Source organism: Neomonachus schauinslandi, chromosome 7 (genome assembly GCF_002201575.2).
Source record: "Neomonachus schauinslandi chromosome 7, ASM220157v2, whole genome shotgun sequence".
NCBI classification, from domain to species: domain Eukaryota; kingdom Metazoa; phylum Chordata; class Mammalia; order Carnivora; family Phocidae; genus Neomonachus; species Neomonachus schauinslandi.
The window spans coordinates 103,538,691-103,552,317 of record NC_058409.1 but is presented as its reverse complement, the minus strand read 5'-3'; positions in this window follow the sequence as shown (position 1 = coordinate 103,552,317).

Genomic DNA, 13,627 nt, shown 5'->3' with positions numbered 1-13,627 from the left:
TCATGCCTAGCTGGAGGTCCAGAGGTAGAATGTGACTTGGAGATGATAAAATCCTTATTAGTCATCACTCCTAAATTAATTTTCAATCTTGCTTTGCAAACACAGCCTTAAAATAATCTCCTAAACCCCACTTACAATTTTTACCCCAAATCCTTCTTACATAGAAAGGTACATGGTTGCAGAAATTCTGGGTCATTAGGGGAGAGGAAAGATGGCGGAGAAGTAGGGGACCCTATTTCAACTGGTCCCCGGAATTGAGCTGGATATCAACCAGATCACTCTGAGCACCCACGAAACCAGCCTGAGATGTAAGAAGATCTGGATCTCTACAAACAGAATATCGCAGGTGGTTGGTTTCAAGGTATGAAGCGGGGAGCCGTGATTGCACGGGCAGATATAGGAGGATAAATGGCAGTGGGAGGGAACCTGGCCATGGGGATCCTACACCGCCGGTGAGCGACAGCCTCGCACACTGGGGACAGGGCACAGACTCGCAGATGGATAGCAAAGGACTTTAGGGCAGCCTCTGGGGCAGAAATCCGGAGCAGAGAGGTCGTGCGTGGAACTGGGAGCGGCTGGCGGTTTTAGAAGCACAAAGGGCAGAGACGTGCCCCGACCTGGACGCAGGACTGGGGGCACTGCGGAGGGGCACACAACCCAGGACGCTGCAGTTTGTAGCAGCACGGACAGAAATGGAGACAGTGTGGCCTGGAGAGCTCACTGAAGAACAGACTGTGGTCTCTCTACTCTGAGGCAGAGGGTTGGAAATGGTCTCTTCTGCTCGGACTTGGGAAGAGATGCAGAAACCCTCCAGGGAAAGCCGCCAGAGAACAAAAGCCCCCAAAACTGATTCCCACTGAGCCCATCCCCCGCCACAGGGGGGCAGGGCAACTCCGCCCAAACAGGGTTGCCTGAGTAACAGCGCAGCAGGCCCCTCCCCCAGAAGACAGGCTGGGAAAACAAGAGGCCAGCAACCCTAAGGTCCCAAGAAAAACAGGTGCACCTTGCTCGGGTTCTGGTCGATAATTTCGACTCTATACATTCCCTCAAACACCCATCAACAGAATGACTAGGAGGAGGAGCCGCCAAAATAGAAAAGACTCAGAGATTATGACGTATGCTGCAGATTTACAAATGGATGCAGATATAACGAAGATGTCAGAGATGGAATTCAGGCAGGCAATTGTGAAGGTAATTGTGAAGACAATGGCTAGAATGGAGAAATCAATTAATGGCAACATAGAGTCTCTAAGGGCAGAAATAAAAGGTGAATTGGCAGAACTTAAAAATGCTATCAATGAGATCCAATCCAATCTAGATAATCTAACGGCTAGGGTAACTGAGACAGAAGAGAGAATAAGCGATCTGGAAGACAGTATAATAGATAAAAAGGGAAAAGAGGAGGCCAGGGAAAAACAACTCAGAATCCATGAAAATAGAATCAGAGAAATAAGTGACACCATGAGGCGTTCCAATGTCAGAATAACTGGAATCCTGGAGGGAGTGGGGAGAGAGAGAGGGCTAGAAGATGTATTTGAGCAAATCGTAGCTGAGAACTTCCCTAATCTGGGGAATGAAACAAACATTTGAGTCCTAGAGGCAGAGAGGACCCCTCCTAAGATCAAGGAAAACAGGCCAACACCCTGGCATGTAATAGTAAAACTTGCAAATCTTAGAACCAAGGAAACCATCTTAAGGGCAGTTAGGGGGAAGAGATTCCTTACATACAGAGGGAGGAACATCAGAATAACGTCAGACCTATCCACAGAGACCTGGCAAGCCAGAAAGGCCTGGCAAGACATATTCAGAGTACTAAATGAGAAGAACATGCAGCCAAGTATACTTTATCCAGCAAGGCTTTCATTTAGAATGGATGGAGAGATGCAGAGCTTCCACGACCGGCAGAAACTGAAAGAATATGTGACCACTAAGCCAGCCCTGCAAGAAATATTAAGGGGGGTTCTATAAAAGGAGAAAGACCCCAAGAGTGATCTACAACAGAAATTTACAGGGACAATCTATAAAAGCAATGTCTTCACAGGCAACATGATGACAATTAATTCATATCTTTCAATAATCACTCTCAATGTGAATGGCCTAAACGCTCCCATAAAACAGCACAGGGTTGCAGATTGGATAAAAAGACAGGACCCATCCATATGCTGTCTACAAGAGACTCATTTTGAACCTAAAGATACATCCAGACTGAAAGTGAAGGGATGGAGATCCATCTTCCATGCCAGCGGACCTCAAAAGAAAGCTGGGGTAGCAATTCTTATATCAGACAAATTAGATTTTAAACTAAAGTCTGTAATAAGAGACACAGAAGGACACTATATCATTCTTAAAGGGTCTATCCAACAAGAAGATCTAACAATTGTAAATATCTATGCCCCCAACATGGGAGCAGCCATCTACATAAGCCAACTGTTAACCAAAATAAAGAGTCATATTGATAACAATACGTTAAATGTAGGAGACCTCAATACTCCACTCTCAGCAATGGACAGATCATCTAAGCAGAAAATCAACAAGGAAACAAGAGCTTTGAATGATACATTGGACCAGATGGACCTCATAGATATTTACAGAACATTCCACCCTAAAACAACAGAATACTCATTCTTCTTGAGCACACATGGAACTTTCTCCAGAATAGACCATATACTGGGTCACAAATCAGGTCTCAACCCATACCAAAAGGTTGAGATTATTCCCTGCATATTCTCAGACCACAATGCTCTAAAACTGGAACTCAATCACAAGAAAAAAATTGGCAGAAATTCAAACACTTGGAAGCTAAAGACCACTCTGCTCAAGAATGTTTGGGTCAACCAAGAAATCAAAGAAGAACTTAAACAATTCATGGAAATCAATGAAAACGAAAACACATTGGTCCAAAACCTATGGAATACTGCAAAGGTGGTCCAAGGGGGAAATACATAGCCATCCAAGTCTCACTCAAAGAAATAGAAAAATCCCGAATTCACCAATTAACTCTACACCTTAAAGAACTAGAGAAAAAGCAACAAACGACGCCTAAGCCATGCATTAGAAGAGAAATAATTAAAATTAGAGCAGAAATCAATGAATTAGAAACCAGAAACACAGTAGATCAGATCAACAAAACTAGAAGTTGGTTCTTTGAAAGAATTAATAAGATTGATAAACCACTGGCCAGACTTATCCAAAAGAAGAGAGAAAGGACCCAAATTAATAAAATTATGAATGAAAGGGGAGAGATCACGACTAACACCAAGGAAATAGAAACAATTATTAGAAATTAGTATCAACAACTATATGCCAATAAACTGAGCAATCTGGATGAAATGGAGGCCTTCCTGGAAACCTATAAGCTGCCAAGACTGAAACAGGAAGAAATTGACAACCCGAATAGGCCAATAACCAGTAACGAGATTGAAGCAGTGATCCAAAACCTCCCAAAAAACAAGAGTCCAGGGCCTGATGGATTCCCTGGGGAATTCTACCAAACATTCAAAGAAGAAATAATACCTATTCTACTGAAGCTGTTTCAAAAAATAGAAACAGAAGGAAAACTTCCAAACTCATTCTATGAGGCCAGCATTACCTTAATCCCCAAACCAGGCAAAGACCCCATCAAAAAGGAGAATTTTAGGGACGCCTGGGTGGCTCAGTCGGTTGAGCGGCTACCTTCGGCTCAGGTGATGATCCCGGGGTCCTGGGATCGAGTCCCACATCGGGCTCCCTGCTCCTTGGGAGCCTGCTTCTCCCTCTGCCTCTCTCTCTCTCCATCTCTCGTGAATGAATAAATAAAATCTTAGAGAGAAAAAAAAAAGAGAATTTTAGACTGATATCCCTGATGAATATGGATTCCAAATTCCTCAACAAAATCCTAGCTAATAGGATCCAACAATACATTAAAAGGATCACCCACCATGACCAAATGAGATTTATCCCCGGGATGCAAGGTGGTTCAACATTCGCAAATCAATCAGTGTGATAGAACACATTAATAAGAGGAGGGAGAAGAACCATATGGTCCTCTCAATTGATGCAGAAAAAGCATTTGACAAAATACAACGTTTCCTGATTAAAACTCTTCAGAGTATAGGAATAGAGGGAACATGCCTCAAGTTCATAAAATCCATCTATGAAAAACCCACAGCAAATATCATCCTCAATGGGGAAAAGCTGAGAGCCTTTCTCTTAAGATCAGGAACACGCCAAGGATGCCCACGCCAAGGATGCCCACTCTCACCACTATTGCTCAACATAGTACTAGAAGTCCTAGCAACAGCAATCAGACAACAAAAAGAAATAAAAGGTATTCAAATTGGCAAAGAAGAAGTCAAACTCTCTCTTTTCGCAGACGACGTGATATTTTATGTGGAAACCCCCAAAGACTCCACCCCCAAATTACTAGAACTCATCCAGCAATTCAGTAATGTGGCAGGATACAAAATCAATGCACAGAAATCAGTTGCTTTCTTATACACTAACAACGCAACTGTAGAAAGGGAAATTAGAGAAACGATTCCATTTGCAATAGCACCAAAAACCATAAGATACCTTGGAATAAACCTAACCAAAGAGGTAAAGGATCTATACTCTAGGAACTACAGAACACTCATGAAAGAAATTGAAGAAGACACAAAAAGATAGAAAAATATTCCATCCTCATGGATCGGAAGAATAAACATTGTTAAAATGTCTATGCTATCCAGAGCAATCTATACCTTCAATGCCATCCCGATCAAAATTCCAATGACATTTTTCAAAGTGCTGGAACAAACAATCCTAAAATTTGTATGGAATCAGAAAAGACTCCGAATCACCAAGGAAATGTTGAAAAAGAAAAACAAAGCTGGGGGCATCACATGGCCCAATTTCAAGCTATATTACAAAGCTGTGATCACCAAGACAGCATGGTACTGGCACAAAAACAGACATATAAACCAATGGAACAGAATAGAGAATCCAGATATGGACCCTCAACTCTATGGTCAAATAATCTTTGACAAAGCAGGAAAAAACATGCAATGGAAAAAAGACAGTCTCTTCAATAAATGGTGCTGGGAAAATTGGACAGCCACATGCAGAAGAATGAAACTCGACCATTCTCTAACACCATTCACAAAGATAAACTCAAAGTGGATGCAAGACCTCAATGTGAGACAGGAATCCATCAAAATCCTAGAAGAGAACATAGGCAGTAACCTCTTTGACATCACCCACAGCAACTGCTTGCAAGATACATCTCCAAAAGCTAGTGAAACAAAAGCAAAAATGAACTTTTGGGACTTTATCAAGATAAAAAGCTTCTGCACAGCAAAGGAAACAGTCAACAAAACAAAGAGGCAACCCACAGAATGGGAGAAGATATTTGCAAATGACACTACAGATAAAGGACTGGTATCCCAGATCTATAAAGAACTTCTCAAACTCAACACCCAAAAAACAAATAATCAAGTCAAAAAGTGGGCAGAAGATATGAAAAGACACTTCTCTGAAGAAGACATACAAATGGCTAACAGACACATGAAAAAATGTTCATTAGCCATCAGGGAAATTCAAATCAAAACCACATTGAGATACCACCTTACACCAGTTAGAATGGCAAAAATGGACAGGGAAAGAAACAACAAATGTTGGAGAGGTTGTGGAGAAAGGGGAACTGTCTTACACTGTTGGTGGGAATGCAATTTGGTACAGCCACTTGGAAAACAGTGTGGAGGTTCCTCAAAAATTTAAAAGTAGAGCTACCCTATGACCCAGCAATTGCACTCCTGGGTATTTACCCCAAAGACACAGATGTTGTGAAAAGAAGGTCCATATGCACCCCAATGTTCATAGCAGCAATGTCTTCAACAGCCAAACTGTGGAAAGAGCCGAGATGCCCTTCAACAGATGAATGGATAAAGAAGATGTGGTCCATATATACAACGGGATATTACTCAGCCATCAGAAAGGATGAATACCCAACTTTTACATCAACATGGATGGGACTGGAGATTATGCTAAGTGAAATAAGCAGAGAAAGTCAATTATCATATGGTTTCACTTATTTGTGGAACATAAGGAATAGCATGGAGGACACTAGGAGAAGGAAGGGAAAAATGGGGGGTGGGAATTGGAGGGAGAGATGAACCATGAGAGACTATGGACTCTGAGAAACACACATGGTTTTGGGGGTGGGGTGGGGGGATGGGTTAGCCTGGTGATGGGTATTAAGGAGGGCACGTACTGCATGGAGCACTGGGTGTTATACGAAAACAATGGATCATGGATCACCACATTATAAACTAATGATGTATTGTATGGTGACTAACATAACAAAATAAAATTAAAAAAAAAATTCTGGGTCATTGAAAAGCAATCTCAAAGTATTATCCATGAAACTTGCTTTTTATTTCTTATCTTTCTATACCGTACCAGTGGAAGAATAACAAATGGTTGTAGGTTTAGACATGGAGGGACTTAGGGTTTTGTGACATGAGGTTCCTCAAGAATTAAGAACAACGTGTCAGTTTTTGCATCCATTTTTCAGACATGCATTTATGACAACCGAGATCCGGCTGTTGTCACCTGCTGGCTTTTCAGCTCCTGGTAGGTATCCTGCCCTCTGTGCTTTCTAGTCCAGCACTCCCTCCATTCTGCAAATAACAACATCTCCTAGATGTAAATACCCACCAAAGCCAAGATAACTTTCTTGGGACTCACACTTTCCTAAAACAGAGGAAAGCAAATAAATAGATAAATAAATAAATAAAATTCAGTATTTTGGTTTAAAATGAAGAAATTTCAAACCCCCTTCCATTTCAGCAACTTCTAAGTTGTCCACTGGTAATAAACAGTCAAGATAAGGAGATGGCAGTGTATTTATTCATTCAACAAATATTTAAATGTCTGTGTGTTAGGCCATAATCTCTGTGCTCAGAATAAGCACAGAGATTACATACACTCAGAATAAGTGTATGCCAGGGAGTACTGTGTTCTTTGATGAAAGAGAACACAAGGTAAGAGTACATTTTAGCTAGATTTGTCAGGAAAGACCACTGTGATGGGGATAGCTGAGCAGAAGCCAGAAGAACATGAGGGAGACGCTATCTCAGGAAAGAGCAGTATAGGTAACGGTAAACCGAATGTGCAAGGGCCCTGAGGAATGACAATGCCAACAAAGCAGTCTCTAAGAAGAGAAGATAATGTCACACACAGAGTGAAAACAGGCCTCGATCTGTATAAGCAAGGCACACCGTGAATGATGAAGAACTGCTCTGGGGCGCCTGGGTGGCTCAGTTGGTTAAGCGACTGCCTTCGGCTCAGGTCGTGATCCCGGGGTCCTGGGATCGAGTCCCGCATCGGGCTCCCTGCTCAGCGGGGAGCCTGCTTCTCCCTCTGACCCTCTCCTCTCTCATGCTGTTTCTCTCTCGCTCGCTCTCTAATAAATAAATAAATAAAATCTTAAAAAAAAAAAAAAAAGAACTGCTCTGAGTCCTTAACACTTCACTGACCCTCATCAATCCCTTCACTGTCTATATGCCCCATCATTTTTTAATCAAACCTCCAAGATAATTTATTAGCATACAATAGTTAATGGTTACTTGGAAGTAAAATTATTCTTTTTTGCCATTTTACCCACTCTATGTCATCTGCCAGGTCAAACATTAAATCGGTCACATAAGCACATTACTTACTGATTTGATACATGACAACAAGAGGTTAGCAAAAAAATTATAAAGCAGCCTTAATATCTTTTATTAGATCCAGACTATCAACAAAATTAAGGTGTAGGGGCACCTGGGTGGCTCAGTTGTTGGGTGACTGCCTTTGGCTCAGGTCATGATCCCAGGGTCCTGGGATCGAGCCCCGCGTCAGGCTCCCTGCTCAGCAAAGAGCCTGCTTCTCCCTCTCCCATTCCCCCTCTTGTGTACCCTCTCTTGCTGTGTCTCTGTCAAATAAATAAATAATCTTAAAAAATCAACCAAACAAAAAAAACAAAATTAAGGTGTAAACTTGGGATCAGGATTAGCCAGTACCTGTAACTTTCAAAAGTGACTTTTGCAGAAAAAACAATGAAAGTCTAAGGTATACCAACCCCCCTCTCCCTCCTTACATACACAAGGAATTTCTTACAAGATAAAACATAGCATTTATAAGCAATGGGAGAATGTGGATTTTTCAGTTAATGGTAATGGGACAAGTGACCTGACAATGGGTGGGGGGAGGGAGAATACAGATTTATCACCACTATTTACATTAAAATAAATTCCAGTGTATTAAAAGGTAATAAATAAAATTATAAAAGTTGTCAAAGGAAACATTGCAATTTTAAAAAATAATATTGGAGTGGAGAAAGCTAAAGCAAAATACATAACCCAAAAGCCTCAAAAGATTCATAACTATTATTACATTAAAATTTCAAAATCATAAAACAGCAAAAAGACAAATATGCTAGGAAAATGCAGCATGATACAACAGGTAAATTCCTCCATCCATAAAAAGTTCTGACAAATCAATATGAAAAACTATCTCTTACTCCCCCAAAAGTACAATAATGTGGATAGACACTTGGCAGGAAGAAAAATGTAAATGGCTTTTAAACGTATGTTTGCAAATGCACATTCAAAATTAAACTTAAAACCATTAAATAACATTTTATCTTATTAAATATTAAAGTGTTTGAGAGCAGAAGTGTTGGCGAGGCTGTAAGAAAGAGCCTTTCCTATTTGATCTGGTGGAAGTAGAAACTGGTACAAACTTTTTGGAGGATGATTTGCCTACATCCACAAGGATTTAAAACACACATGCCCTTTGACATAGCAATTATACTTCAAGAAATTTATCCTAATAAATATGTTCTCATATACATGTAAAAAGGAGTATCAAAGGTTACAGTACAATTTCTAACAGTAAGAATTTGGAAATCTAAACATTCCCTGATGAGAAATGAGCTAAATAAAGGACAGCACAATCATATATTGTAATACTATGCCACCATTAAAGAGACTGAAGCCAACTTACTTGGGCTGATAAGAAAGGACTTTTAAGACATAATGGTAAGTAATACAATGGTAAGGACAAAAGTATTACAGGTATTGTATATACGTACCTGCACACATAAGAAAAATGTACTAGTAAGGACTAACCCTGGAAAATATCAATCATACCCAGTGTGGCCAAAGTTCATTGGCTTTATTAACCCATGATCATACGACCAGTGAATACCAAAGCAAGAACTCAAACCCAAAGCTGTCAGACTCAAAGCTCATGTTGTTCATCATGATGCTGTACACCATTTGATGATGCTTAAAGGAGAAAAGTAGCAAGAAAACAAATGGCAAGACATTTCCTACTTTACACTTCCCAAACAACCAGGTGTAAAAATAAGCAGATCCATAATGGAGGCAATAATGGACTTTTACAAAAGAAAGACATATTCATCTTTAAGTCCTTAAAGGGAAGAGGTTGATATGGTAGAAGAGTATTCAGTTCTGTCTCCCCTTCCCAGGGATAATCCAAAAAGACACCAGAATTCATCAACATTAAGAACATTTCATCATTTACAGGAGTTTTAGGTACAAAACCCGTTAGGCTGGAATTCTTACCTTCTAGCCATCCATGAGACCTAGTATTTTCCTTACTGGCCTCAACTAAATTCCACCCAGTTTAAAAAGTAAATAAATCCCCAGTTTGTTTGACAACACTGAGTGTCAAATAAACCTACATATCTACAGCCAGACATATAAACATCCTTCCAACATGCTGCCTACTCGTTGAGAAGGAGTGAAAAGTCCCAGATGAGTTCTGAAATCTGTAGTGCTATAATCTGGCAAAACTGCATTCCAGTCCTTGTGTTAATTTTTTCTATGCCAAGACCAATCATAATAGCTGTCTAGCCCTCAAGAATTGCCTTTTCTTTGGGAACAAATCCTATTACCCAGGGGTAGACCAGAGCCCAAAGGCTGTCTCTATGCCCCATGGTCCTGTCACCCAGATGAAGCCCAGTGAGCCAGGGAGACCAAAAACCTCAGCTGGCCAATCAACTTCTCTATCCCAAGTATCTGAAGTTTAGAACCAAGTGACCGGGAGCCTGTTTTATTACTGAGTCAGATAAATGGCACTGCCCTGGAGAGAAAGTTCATGATTCCTGCTGCTGAGATTGCCAGAGCTCCCCTAGCATCTACCTCCTTCAGCCTTCAATCACGTTTCTTCCATTCTTCAAGCCAGGTCAGTGTCCTTTTCCCTCAGGCTGCCCAGAGTCAATCTCTGTTGTTTTCAAAAACAACAAACAACATGAATAATGCTCCTCTACTTGCTGCTTGCCTGACATCAATTTCCCATTTCCTTTACTAACATGATCCTGCTTTCATGTGGCATAACAGAATATCCAGTTAAATACTTTCATCCTTCCTTGCAGCTCTAGGTAGTCCTGTGACCCAGTGTTGGCCAGTGAAGCAAATGGAAGTCACTGGTGGAGCTTCCTGAGAATCTCCTCAAAAGTGATGGGATGCCAGGGACTTCCATCTTTTGTCCTTTGTGCTCAGTCTTTCCTGGCTAGAAAGCAGGTGTGATGCTCAGAGATGGACCCACCATCTTATAACCCTGGGGATGGGAGCCACACACTGAAGATGGCAGGACAGGAATAGAGAAGGAGCCTGTGCTCCTAAAGACATCTTCAAACAGCGGGACCAGCCCCACCTCATGACTTCTTGTGTAAGAAAAATAAACCCTCATTCAGTGAAGCAGTTTGGGAGTTTCTGAAACAGACAGCCAAATACAATCCCAAGGAACACAACATCTGTCCTTTTGTGAAGTCGACTCCTATAGGAGTTCAAGCCAATGCAAGTATTAGGAGAGGAACTACTAGTACAAATTGAGGCAGGAAAGAAAATAATGACAAGTAAGGACAGGTCAGCCCTCTCATGGGTAAAACACACAGTCACATGACCCACCCTAATAAAAACCTAAGTTAAATAAGTGATGAATGGAAGTATAAGCAATTGCTGCGGAAATAGGTGAAAATGAACAGCACACTTAGAGGAGAAGTTTAATAGTAGACGTGGTAACTCATCTGAGCCTTGAAAAATAGAATCTTGATAGGCAAAAGCCTACAGGGTACAGAGCATGAACGAGGGCTTGGAGGAGAGTTTAAAGAATCAAAGAACTCATCCAGTACGATCATCGAAATGCTTATTAATAATGATGGTTGTCAATTACCAAGCGCTTACCCCACACTAGTTGCTTTATGTCCATTTTCTCAAATCCTCCTTACAAGCCACAACAAATAAGTCATTATTATTACTATCCCCATTTTACAGATGCAATAAAAAGTTTAGTAATGTCTTCAGGTAACAGAGGTAGTTAAGTGGCAGAGAAGAGATACTGGCCTGAATCAGTCTGGCTCTAGGGCCCTGCCTGTAAAGTCTCTTTACCCAAATGCTAGATAATAATGTTCTTATGAAGGACACTGAAAAGCCAGTGACTACTGGCACATGGAACTGAGTGGATTCCAGTAACTAAGACTACTAAGTTTTTAAGATCATTGTATTGTCAAGATCCTGGACTAAAAGTAATGGACTATTTAAGACTTAAAACCACACTCAGGCCCCCCAAACATCACTTGTCGAGAAAGCTGAGCCAGCTCCCATGTAAGGTATATACCACATATGCCCACAATACTGCTGGCCAAGAAGAATAAGGAAAACAGAAGATTATCCTAAAGAGCAGAACCAGAAGCCAGGAAAGATAATTTACAATAGAAATACTCTCAGGGAGCAGAATGGAAGCCTCATGAAGGAACATCTATCAACAAGCCAATGTGAAGCCAGGGGGTTTTGGAATTGCTCCAAACCAGTGACTGCTGTGTAACTTCATTCTTTTCCAGTCTAAGTAGGAATAATTACTAAAATTATCCTGATACTCCCTCTTTCATAACTGTAAGTTTCAGCCTAAGATGAAGAGGAAGTTTTTTAAGTCAGCAAAACAGAATTAAGAAGAATTACTCTCTTCAGTTTCCAGCAGTATTATGGATAGATTCTGAAAGGCCCATCCCCTCAAAACAACTAGATTCTGAATAAAGCATACTTTTAATTTCATTGCTGGACTCACGGAGGAAAGAGTAATTCACAAAGAGAAGATAACACACATGTGTACGCCCCCTCAAAAAACTGAGTTTGAACTAGGGCCATGAGCAGGAAGCAAATAGGAACAGTAATGGCTACACTAAGGGTGAAATGTTTTACAGTGTTTCATTTGTAAGACTAGACCTTAAATTAATAGCAATTTGGGGTGGAGGATAAATCTGAATTTCATAAAGTAAGTTAAGGAGTCTGAAATGAACTAAAGTGGTCCCCATACTGGTAGTGCTCCATTTCAGAGCATAAGCAAAACAATTGCAAGTCATCTCTGGATGAAATTATCTTCAAATGAAAATCAGCCTCATCTGCTCTTTTAATCAAAGATTACCAGACATGCAAGGAAATAAACCACCATGAGGGAGAGTCAGCAGAAAAAGAACCAACAGATTTAGACTCTTCTTTCCCTAAGGACTTGAGATATTAGAATCAGATTGAGAATTAAAAATGCCACTTTGCAAAATTATTTTAAAAATAAGAAATGGAATGAGAAAACTACCAAAAATGAACCAAATAACTCTTAGAAATAAAAATAAACATAATACATATTATATAAATAGTATATATGTACTACATATTATTATCAATGGAAATAATATCAAGTAGAGAATAAAAATCCCTAATGAGAAAATTTGTTATTTGGAAGATAGATCTAAAGAAATTACTCGGAATGTAGCACAGAAAGACAGAAATGAAAATTCCTAAAATAGAGGCTCACAGAATTAAATGAAAAAAAAAAAAAAAAAAAAAAACTAAAAAAAAAATAAAAAAAAAAAATTTATAAAAAAATCTGTTATGGCGATATGAATGCAAGAATTATTTAATAGAATAACAGACTGGAAAATATGATCTTAACATATACAGAAAAAAATTGATACATATCAATGTTTATTTATAAAACTAATCAGCAAAATAAGAATAGAAATTCCTTAATCTGGTAAAAGACATACATCATAAACTTCTAACAAATATACTTCGTAGTGAAAGGATGGGACACTTGCTTTAGGGTCAAGTGTAAAATTCATCATTGCTTCTATTTTTTATTAAACTGGAAATTCTAGCTAGAAGAGCAAGACAAAAAATAAAACCAAAGGTCTATTGTGTCTGTTGAAAGGATCAAGAAACAAAGATCTCCTACTAGCAATGGGCATACCTAACAGTCAGATATTGGTCTCTAACACCGTTCTCCACTGAAAGAAACCCAGGTTCCTAAGAGAGGTGACTGATTTCAAGAATCTAAGCTTTAGGCCAGTTTGTGACAAAACGAGCTTGGGATATTCTGGAATATTCCAGAAAGTTAGGAGGCACACAAAAAGTGTTGAGGGGGGCACCTGGGTGGCTCAGTCAGTTAAGCATCTGCCTTCAGCTCAGGTCATGATCCCAGGGTCCTGGGATCGAGCCCCACATCGGGCTCTCTGCTCAGTGAAGAGCCTGCTTCTCCCTCTGCCCCTCCCACCCCTGCTCATGCTCACTCACTCTTTTGTTCTCAAATAAATAAATAAAATCTTTAC